The following is a 10159-nucleotide window of genomic DNA, read 5'->3' as shown; positions in this document are numbered from 1 at the left end:
GGGTGCCACTACCGAGAAGGCCCTCTGCCTGGTTCCCTGTAGCTTTGCTTCTTGCAGTGAGGGAACCGCCAGAAGGCGCTCGGCGCTGGATCTCAGTGTCCTCGGGTTAAGAACTTTGCTTCAGGATGAGAACAGAAATCGCGTGGCAGCGGCGCGGCAGCAGTGGGAGGCCCCATTAGCTAAAGTGGTACCTCAGGTTAAGAATAGTTTTAGGTTAAAAACGGACCTCCAGAACAAATTAAGTTCTTAACCCGAGGTACCACTGTACCGAGGTCAGGTGCTTTGGCCCACCTGCGGATATAGAGGAGGAACAGAGCTCAGCAGCAACAGAACTCTCTTGAGGAGTCACGTCAAAGCTTTAGCCTTTGGGGGAAGTGTTGCAAGAACTTTGGACCAAGCTTGCTTAGGCTGACCTACATATTTATAGCTGAAGTTGGATTTATTAACAGTGTTCTATAGGCCAAGTTAGACAGCACTGGAATTAGGGTGGCTGGCGCTGTGGTTAAACCACTGAGCCTAGGTCTTGCTGATCAGAAGGTCGGCGGTTCAAATCCCTGTGATGGGGTGAGCTCCCGTTGCTTGGTCCCAGCTCCTGCCAACCTAGCAGTTCGAAAGCACGTCAAAAATGCAAGTAGATAAATAGGAACCGCTACAGCGGGAAGGTAAACGGCGTTTCCATGTGCTGCTCTGGTTTGCTGGAAGTGGCTTTGTCATGCTGGCCACATGACCTGGAAGCTATACGGCCAATAATGCGAGATGAGCGCGCAACCCCAGAGTCGGTCACGACTGGACCTAATGGTCAGGGGTCCCTTTACCTTTACCTTTACCCCACACAGGGCGCTGGGCAAAAGGGACACAAAATAAATAAATATAATGCAAAGACCTATTTAAAAACCAACTGTACCAAAAGGAATTATTGTGAAAATAAGAAATATTTGGGGTCCACCCCCCAAAAAAAAACCCTTGTCTTTGCTCAGGGTGCCATATTACCAAAGTCCGCTCCTGGGTTAGATTATACTTAAGGGGACAGTGCACAGTTAATTCATTGTGCCAGAACACAACACAGGCATAGTTATTCTTTACATCGAATAGCAGGTTTTAGTTCTGTTTGTCTGTATGCATTGCTTTGAAAAAATTAAATAAATAACCTCAAATCATGAGGACTAGAATAGTGCATCTTTCCCTTCATAAAGCTAAGGTTTGGAGGATTCCAACAAACCCAGCTAGTTCTGGTCTTAGAAAGCAACATGGCGTGTGTCATAATCCTGCGGAAAGCCATCTAATTAGATTTTAATTTGATCCTGACTTGTTTTTAGGAGGTAATTCAATTATTGTTTTATTTTATACTAATGTTATATATTTGATGTTAGCAGCCCTGAGCCCGGTTTTGGCTGGGGAGGGTGGGGTACAAATAAAAGTTGGTTGTTTATTATTATTATTATTATTATTATTATTATTATTATTATTATTAACTGACCTCTAGACCTTGTAGACATAGAGTCATGCTTTGGAGCAAGAAGACCAGCAAAACCAGCAAAAATCCTGTTATAGTCCCACCTGTTCTCTTGCCTCATGAGAAAGTGGGACAAAAAAAAAACCCAACCCCATTTGTGCGTCTGCGTTTTATCTCTGACTCAAGTCCTGCATGTGGAGAGCGGTTAGATTTCTAACAGCTCAACAGGCTGATGTCACAGTGTGCTTGGATAGGTACAAATACGGCAAATTCAATAACGGCCACATAAAATGTGCCATCAGGCAGGCTTCTGTGGAGAAATAAGTCGCGTCGGAAAGAATGTTTCTTAGGAAGAGAGGGAGATTACCAGAGTTGGTCGTTGGGAGAAAAGGTGTCCTGGCTTTAATCTCAGGAGCTGACATTTTGCCACCCATTCGGGTGCCGAGGAGCCTTCGGGATCTCTCTGCTATCCGGGTTTTGCTTCTCTTTTGCCATCCTGGAGCCTGGCCACGGCTCATTAAAATGCCTTATAAGACGCTCAAGTCCAAAGGCCATTTGAGCAGCGCTGAAACATTTCCTTCTGCAAATTCAGGTCAAATGCTATATTCAGCAACGCTCGATGGAAATAACGTGCTTATTCCCCCAAGTTAGTAGGAAATGTATTGCGTGGGAATATTCAGCCTTGGCATTTGGCACGCTCTTGGAAGGCAGGTGTGTGGGTGGTGGGTATCGTCGGCAACTTTTCACGTGGCTGCAGGGAGGAAGCTTTCAATGTAGAAACATAGAATTGCAGAGTTGGAAGGGACCCCCAAGGGTCATCTAGTCCAACCCCCTGCAGTGCAGGCATCTCAGCTAAAGCATCCATGACAAATAGCCATCCAACCTCTTCTCATAAACCTCCAAGGAAAGAGAGTCCACAACTTCCCAAAGGGAAACCGTTCTACTGTTAAACAGCTCTTTATGTCAAAAAGTTCTTTGTGACTTTTAGTTAGAATCACCTTCCTTGTAACTTGAGGCCATTGTTTGAGTCCTGACCTCCAGTGCAGGAGAAAACAAGCTTATTCCCTCTTCCATGCGACAGCGCTTGAGATCTCTTGTGGTGCCTGAAAAAGCATTTGTTTGTTTTTTTGCTGGGGAAACGGCGCGAAATTGTGCAAGATCACGGCAACAAAAATGGCTGCGATAAAAAACGTGAAGATATCGGGATCCAGGAAGATGGCATCCTGGACTTGGGCTTCAAAGTGTTGGAGGGTTTTGCCAGTGCCATTAAGTTCCAAGCCCCCTAGTGCAGCCTTTGCCAGCCTGGTGTTCCTGCAGAGGTTTTGAACTACAACTCCCATCATCCCCACCTCAACCGTTGAGGGCTAGGGTTTATGGAAGTTGTAGTCCAAAATAAGCTGGATGGCACCCCAGCTTGGTGAAGGCTATCCTCTTACAAGCCCCGGGATTCACTGGAATGGAGGCCGGTGTTAAAAAGAGAGGGTTGCCGGGTGATGCTTTCATCTCATTCCTCACTGCTGGAAAGAGCAGGCTAAAATTAGCCTCTGTGCAGCTGTGCACAGGTAGTCGGCCACTTGATGGAAAAGATGAGTCTGCCAGTGTTTACACGACAGCTTGAGCAGACACTGCTGCGCTGACAGCTGCTTTTCTGCACTCCAGATTGGAAAGAATCTGCCTGGAGACATTCCAGCCTCTGCATGGCTGCATGGCTAACGGGCCAAATTTATGCTAAGGGGCTGCCCGGCCTTCGCCAAAACCCGATGGTGATTTCGCTGCAGTGCCACCAGCTCTTTCTTGGGGGTTGTGGGTGGGGGGGCAGGCTTGGGCTGCTGGATTAGGGGGGGACACATGGACAGGGCTGCAGAAAGGACCCCACATTCTGCTCACAAAATGCCCTCTCCAGATTGAGAATGCTGTGCCAAAACCACAAAAAAATGCATCATGCTTATTATGTGCACATTTCTCAAATTTGCACCATTGAAACATATGCTGGTGTTTTTTTTGCTCAGCGAACGTTTTGGCAAAGGCCACGACCAGCAGAAGCAGCACAGGAGGAGAGGCAGGTGTGCAATAAAGTCAGGGAATACAGAGTATGGCTGTGTACACATGACATTTGATTCTAGACTCAATGGAGACTTGAGTACTTGGTTTTTTCCCTAGCCAGTGCACACACAATCTAGACCTCCTGCAATTTTTCTTTTCTTTTTTTCAAAAAGCGCTTCTCAAAAGACTGGTTTCATTCCAAAAAGAAAAGCTCACTGCATATAAATTCTACATCATCCCATAGTGTGTCGAGATATAGGCAGTCCTAGCAAGGTCTACCCACCTGCCCAATGACAGGTGAGGAAGAATGTAGGGAGGAAAAAGTGTGGATAATATAACCAAGGGGTGGGTTTTCAAATGTGCATAAAATAACCACAACCACCTTTGTGGATGGCAAGATCTGGAACCAGTTTAGGTTGCAAGCAGCATGTTGAGGATGATAATGAACAATTCAAGACAGAGAAAATTTGATTTTTGTGTGTGCCACAAATGGGTTAGAATCATAAAATCATTCATAGAATCACAGTCAGAAGGGACACCAAGGGTCAAAGAATCATAGAGTTGGAAGAGACCACAAGGGCCATCCAGTCCAACCCCCTGCCAAGCAGGAAACACCATCAAAGCATTTCTGACAGATGGCTGTCAAGCCTCCGCTTAAAGACCTCCAAAGAAGGAGACTCCACCATACTCCTTGGCAGCAAATTCCACTGTCAAACCGCTCTTACTGTCAGGAAGTTCTTCCTAATGTTTAGGTGGAATCTTCTTTCTTGTAGTTTGAATCCATTGTTCCGTGTCCGCTTCTCTGGAGCAGCAGAAAAAATCTTTCTCCCTCCTCTATATGACATCCTTTTATATATTTGAACATGGCTATCTATCATATCACCCCTTAACCTTCTCTTCTCCAGGCTAAACATACCCAGCTCCCTAAGCCGTTCCCCATAAGGCATCGTTTCCAGGCCTTTGACCATTTTGGTTGCCCTCTTCTGGACACGTTCCAGCTTGTCTGTATCCTTCTTGAACTGTGGTGCCCAGAACTGGACACAGTACTCCAGGTGAGGTCTGACCAGAGCAGAATACAGTGGTACTATTACTTCCCTTGATCTAGATGCTATACTCCTATTGATGCAGCCCAGAATTGCATTGGCTTTTTTAGCTGCTGCATCACACTGTTGACTCATGTCAAGTTTGTGGTCTACCAAGACTCCTAGATCCTTTTCACATGTACTCTAGTCATCTAGTTCGACCCTCTGCAATGCTGAAATCTCAGCTAAAGGATCCATGACAGATGGCCATCCAACCTCTGCTTGAAAACCTCCAAGGAAGGAGAATCCACAACTTCCCAAGGGAGACGGTTCCACAGCTCTTACTGTCAGCATGCCTCTCTACCCTAGACGTGTAAACCATTCCCCCCAACTGTTCCTCTGCTGTTACACAGCATCCTAACCTTAAGAGTGATGAGAGTCTCCAGGAGTTCCGAGCGTTTAGGATAAATGGTTTTATTTACACATGCATACAACCTGGGCAGAAGGACAGGGCTCACAGCATTAACACCTCAGCAGATCTCGCTTCTCCATTCAGTTTCCAGGACAGCCCCAAACTCCAGCATGGAGCAAGACATTTTTTTTTAATATCAAGGATATGGTGTGTGGCACGGTTGTCAGAAATATTCGCCACCATCACCAGACCCTATTTTCCAGGGAACGTCCCAGATTTACAGAAGCCGTCCTGGTTTCTGATTTGATCCCAGAATGTCCCGCTTTTCCTAAGGATATCCCCATTTTCATTGGAGAAACGTTGAAGGGTATAGAGTTATGTGACCCCGCCAAGCCGAGGAGATACAACCTTTAAAAGGCAGCCCTGTATAGAAAAAATGTTTAATGTTTTATTACGTTTTTCTATATCTTGAAGCTGCCCAGAGTGGCCGGAGCAATCCAGTCAGATGTGTGGGGTATAAATAATAAAATTATTGTGATGGTGATGGAATTGGACATTCCTATTTTTATCGGAGAGGGTATGCATTGCCACTGCTTTATATTATTTGCAAGAGCTGTGCCCTGCCTGGCACTGAAAACAAAGGTTGGGGGCCGGGCCTGGCGAACTCTGGTTCAAATTAAGCTCCGCGCTAATGAGAGGACAGGCAACCGAGTGGCGTCTTTGCTGTGAAGCACTCTCCTTCCTGGATTTTGGCCCAGTGAAGGGTTTGAGAGGAGGAAAGGTCAACTATTTATAGAGAGGGGGCTCCAGCCTGGCACGGGGCTTACTTAACTGCAGTGTGTGACTCACCCAGAACAACAACACTGCAGGGACCTTATCTGAGTCTAAGATAAACAATGGCATTTGCTGGGGGAAATGCAGGGCCTCATTCCCCTAACAAGAGGAAGTTGCCGCTTTTAGGTTCCCCTTGGCCAGCCTCGTGTTTTCTGCCAGCCTGGGGAGAAAACGAAGCAATCTCTCAAAACCTTTCTGAGGTACCCGAGGACAGAGCTGGCTGGCCGGCAAAAGTCCCATGCCTCTCGAGTGGGAAGGACACACCCGGGGTGGACACAAGACACGCTCGTGCTGAGAAGGGGTTGCAACAGGCAGCTTCCTTCATCTCTTAAATTACGGGCAGTGTTGTCCTGGCTAGGCCACAGCGAGGTACAGCACGTAATAGGTCCCTTGGGTCAGGAGCTTATGAGTCTCCACCTGACTCCAACGTGTCCCTTGGCTCGCTCCCAAGGGACTGTACTGTCGCTTGTCCTCCTAACCTTGCCAGGAGCGTCCCATCTGCTTAGAGCAGAGGGGTGGTTTTTTGGACCTGTCAGAGATGGTGTGGCCACCTTGGGCTTAATTTCCTGGCTATTGAATGGGAAAGGAGAAAGCTTGTTCTCCTCTTCCTATCTTTAAAAAAAGGGGGGGATGTGCGTTTGTGTGTAAGTAAAAAAGGTAACGGTAAAGGACCCCTGGATGGCTAGGTCCAGTCAAACTTGACTATGGGGTTGCCGCGCTCATCTCGCTTTCAGGCCAAGGGAGCCGGTGTTTGTCCACAGACAGCTTTCCGGGTCATGTGGACAGGATGACTAAACCGCTTCTGGTTGCAATGGGACACCGTCCGTGACGGAAACCAGAGCGCATGGAAACGCGGGTGGCGCTGTGGTCTAAACCACTGAGCCTCTTGGGCTTGCTGATCGGAAGGTCGGCGGTTCAAATCCATGTGACGGGGTGAGCTCCTGTTGCTCTGCCCCAGCTCCTGCCAACCTAGCAGTTCGAAAGCATACCAGTGCGGGTAGATAAATAGGTATCACTGTGGCGGGAAATAAACGGCGTTTCCGTGTGCTCTGGCTTCTGTCACGGTGTTTCATTGCACCAGAAGCAGTTGCCATGCTGGCCACATGACCTGGAAAGCTGTCTGTGGACAAATGCCGGAAAGGGAGACGAGCGCCACAACCCCATAGTCGCCTTTGACTGGACTTAACCGTTCAGGGGTTATTTACTTTTACCTGCGAGTAGGTAGGTATAGGGGACAAGCCTGCCTGAAAACCAACCACACACTAACCTGGAAACCTGCCCCTTATTCCTGGATGTGGGCAGGCGGGGCCATGCTTGCCAGTACTCCATCGTAAAGGAACTCTGTACATGTTCAGAGACAATTTCTACTATGCAACGCATTCGAGGGCCAAAGCCTACCAGCTTGAGCCTGGCAGGGTAGGGCACTACCATATTTGCAGGGCTACTTTGTTATTTTTTAATGAGACTTCTGAGATGGCTTAGGGCAAAGAGGCGCCTAGAATTAAGGAACAGGGTGCCTCTGAGCATATTTTCACCCCAGGACTTGGTTTCCACAAACAGAACTCAGCTCTCACAATCCTGTCGTGCTAAAATCCCCACCCCCACCACGACTACTCAAAAATCGTTTCTTCATCTTAGCAGCCTAATTTAGGAAGAATTGTTGTTGTTGTTGAACAATTGGGAGTTGGAAAGCCTTGGTGATCTATTGCAAAGCGCCCACAGATCTCAATCTAGCTTCTGCTCACTCCTCCTCTAATGGACCAGCCTTCACTGTAAACATTTGCAGATGTGTGCAGGTAAGTAGGCGTGGAAAACAACAGGGCAAGCAAGACTAGACTCATTCCAAGACAAAATCAGTTCAGACCCCAGAGGCCAACACCCACATCCCTGCCCAGGTCTCCAGTACACTTCTTTCCAAGCCTGTGTATCCAGATTCGAAAAAGATAGGCTAAAAGATAGAAGGAGCGTCTCCACCCCCATCGTTCTGCCCGGACACTGAGGTCCAGCACCGAGGGCCTTCTGGCGGTTCCCTCATTGCGAGAAGCCAGGTTGCAGGGAACCAGGCAGAGGGCCTTCTCGGTGGTGGCGCCCGCCCCTGTGGAACACCCTCTCATCAGATGTCAAAGAGAAAAACAGCTACCAGATTTTTAGAAGACATCTGAAGGCAGCCCTGTTTAGGGAGGCTTTTAATGTTTAATAGATTATTTTATTCCATTTTTCTGTTGGAAGCCGCCCAGAGTGGCTGGGGAAACCCTGCCAGGTGGGCGGGGTATAAATAATTATTATTATTATTATTATTATTATTATTATTATTATTATTATTTCTCCCAGAAAATTATTCCTCAGATCCCTTTTTACAAAATTTATTACAATGGCCACTTTCCAATCCTCAGCTGTGGAGGCTAATCTTAAGAGGCAATTTTCACATTTGAGCTGTTTTAAGAATTCTCAGGTGGGTAAGATCTGAACCCGGCGATTTGTTTTGTTATCATTTGTCAATAAGGCCTAGAACAGGCATCCCCAAACTTCGGCCCTCCAGACTACAATTTCCACCATCCCTGACTGACCACTGGTCCTCTTAGCTAGGGATCATGGGAGTTGTAGGCCAAAACATCTGGAGGGCCGCAGTTTGGGGATGCCTGGCCTAGAACTTTGTCTCTTGTCACAACTGTTTGCCTCAGTTCCTCAGGCTCCCTCGCCTGAGAAAGTTAGATCAGGCACCGGGTGGGTCTGCCTGAGGCGGCCCATCCTGTTTCGCCACCTGAGGTGAAAAGGGAATTGCCGCCTCCTGTCCACCATGGCGCCCCAGCTCTCACTGAACTTGGCTGGAGCCAGAGCGCTCCTCAAAGTGTTGCCGCCATAGCTGCCAAGTTTTCGCTTTTCTCGCGAGAAAGCCTATTCAGCATAAGGGAAAATCCCTGTAAAAAAGGGATAACTTGGCAGCTATGGTTGCCGCTCAGCTTCTCTGCCCAGGGGAGAGGAATGAGTGGCAACGCTGGACCCCCAAATGCCCCCCTCTTAGTGGTGTAAATGGGCAGGCAGAGTGCCACCTTTTGTACTACTACTGCCTACACCTCATGGGTAGGCCGTCTTTGGGTCCTGCCTCTGTTTGTTTGTTTGTTTGTTTGTTTGTTTGTTTGTTTGTTTGTTTTCTGTACTGCCCTGCACCCGGGCATCACAGGGTAGTTTACAGTATAAAAACTCAACAATACGTACCATAGTTACAAACAAAAACCAACAACATCTTCCGCTACGATGCAGCTTCAGTTGGAATACTGTTTACAATTCTGGTTGTCCCACCTCAGAAAAGCATATCCTAGAGCTAGGGGAAGGGTTCAAATAGGATATTGCTAGGAAAAGTTCAGAAAAGGGCAAACGAAAAATATTAAGGGGTAGCTATGTTAGTCTTTTGCGGCGACACAGAAACCTCAGTTTTATGACTAACAAATTAATCACGGCCTAAGCTTTTAATGGACCCGAGCCCACTTTGTCAGATGTGAAATCTTAGCTGGCAGGTATACAAAAGAGAGAATTGTAAGGTGGGAATTGAATGGCAATGAGATGCAAAAATTACAGCCAGTGATAGAGCTCAAATGTATATTAAACAGACACATCTTTTACAGCAGCAGACTGCTGATAATTTACTCAGCATTGATATTATTATTATTATTATTAACACCTGCAGGCATGTCAAACATGCGGCCCTCCAGATGTTTTGGACTACAATTCCCATCTTCCCCAACCACTGGTCCTGCTAGCTAGGGATCATGGGAGTTGTAGGCCAAAACATCTGGAGGGCCGCATGTTTGACATGCCTGCCTCTAGAGAATCACTTAAAAAACAGTCATAGATAGCGCAGATATCCTGGCATTGATAAACTAATTAACACATGTAGTGCAATATATTATTATTTTTTAAAAAACACTCTCTTGAACCCACAAGTGATGGTATTGAGCTGCTTCATGAATTGTCATCCAGCTGTTTCATCTTGTATTCTTTTATGTCCCTTTGTTCCTTTATTCATAGGGCTGGAACAACTCTCCTACAAGGAAAAGTTACATCATTTGAGGGTTTTTAGTCAAGGGGGCATGTAGAGACGGAGCTTACTGACGTGAACATTGCCTGAACACTATAAATTTGTTTTCAAGCACTTTGCTTAGTCATAGTACCAGTAAAGTGGGATGTAATGTTTTGCATCGATGTTGGGCAAGGTCAAAAGGCTATCTGAAAGGATCTTCTGTGATCTAACAAAACAAGTCAAAGATGCAACTGAAAGCCGATAAAATCAACAGGAATTTCACCATAAGCAGGATGTGAACTTTGAGCAATGTTATGTTCCTATCCCCCTCCCTTACCTTGTTTGTGGAGAAAGCAAGGAGGTGTGGAAACCTTTAA

Source organism: Zootoca vivipara, chromosome 2, assembly GCF_963506605.1.
Source record: "Zootoca vivipara chromosome 2, rZooViv1.1, whole genome shotgun sequence".
Classification (NCBI taxonomy): Eukaryota; Metazoa; Chordata; class Lepidosauria; order Squamata; family Lacertidae; genus Zootoca; species Zootoca vivipara.
The sequence above is the reverse complement of the archived record's forward strand: the minus strand, read 5'-3'. Positions refer to the sequence as shown.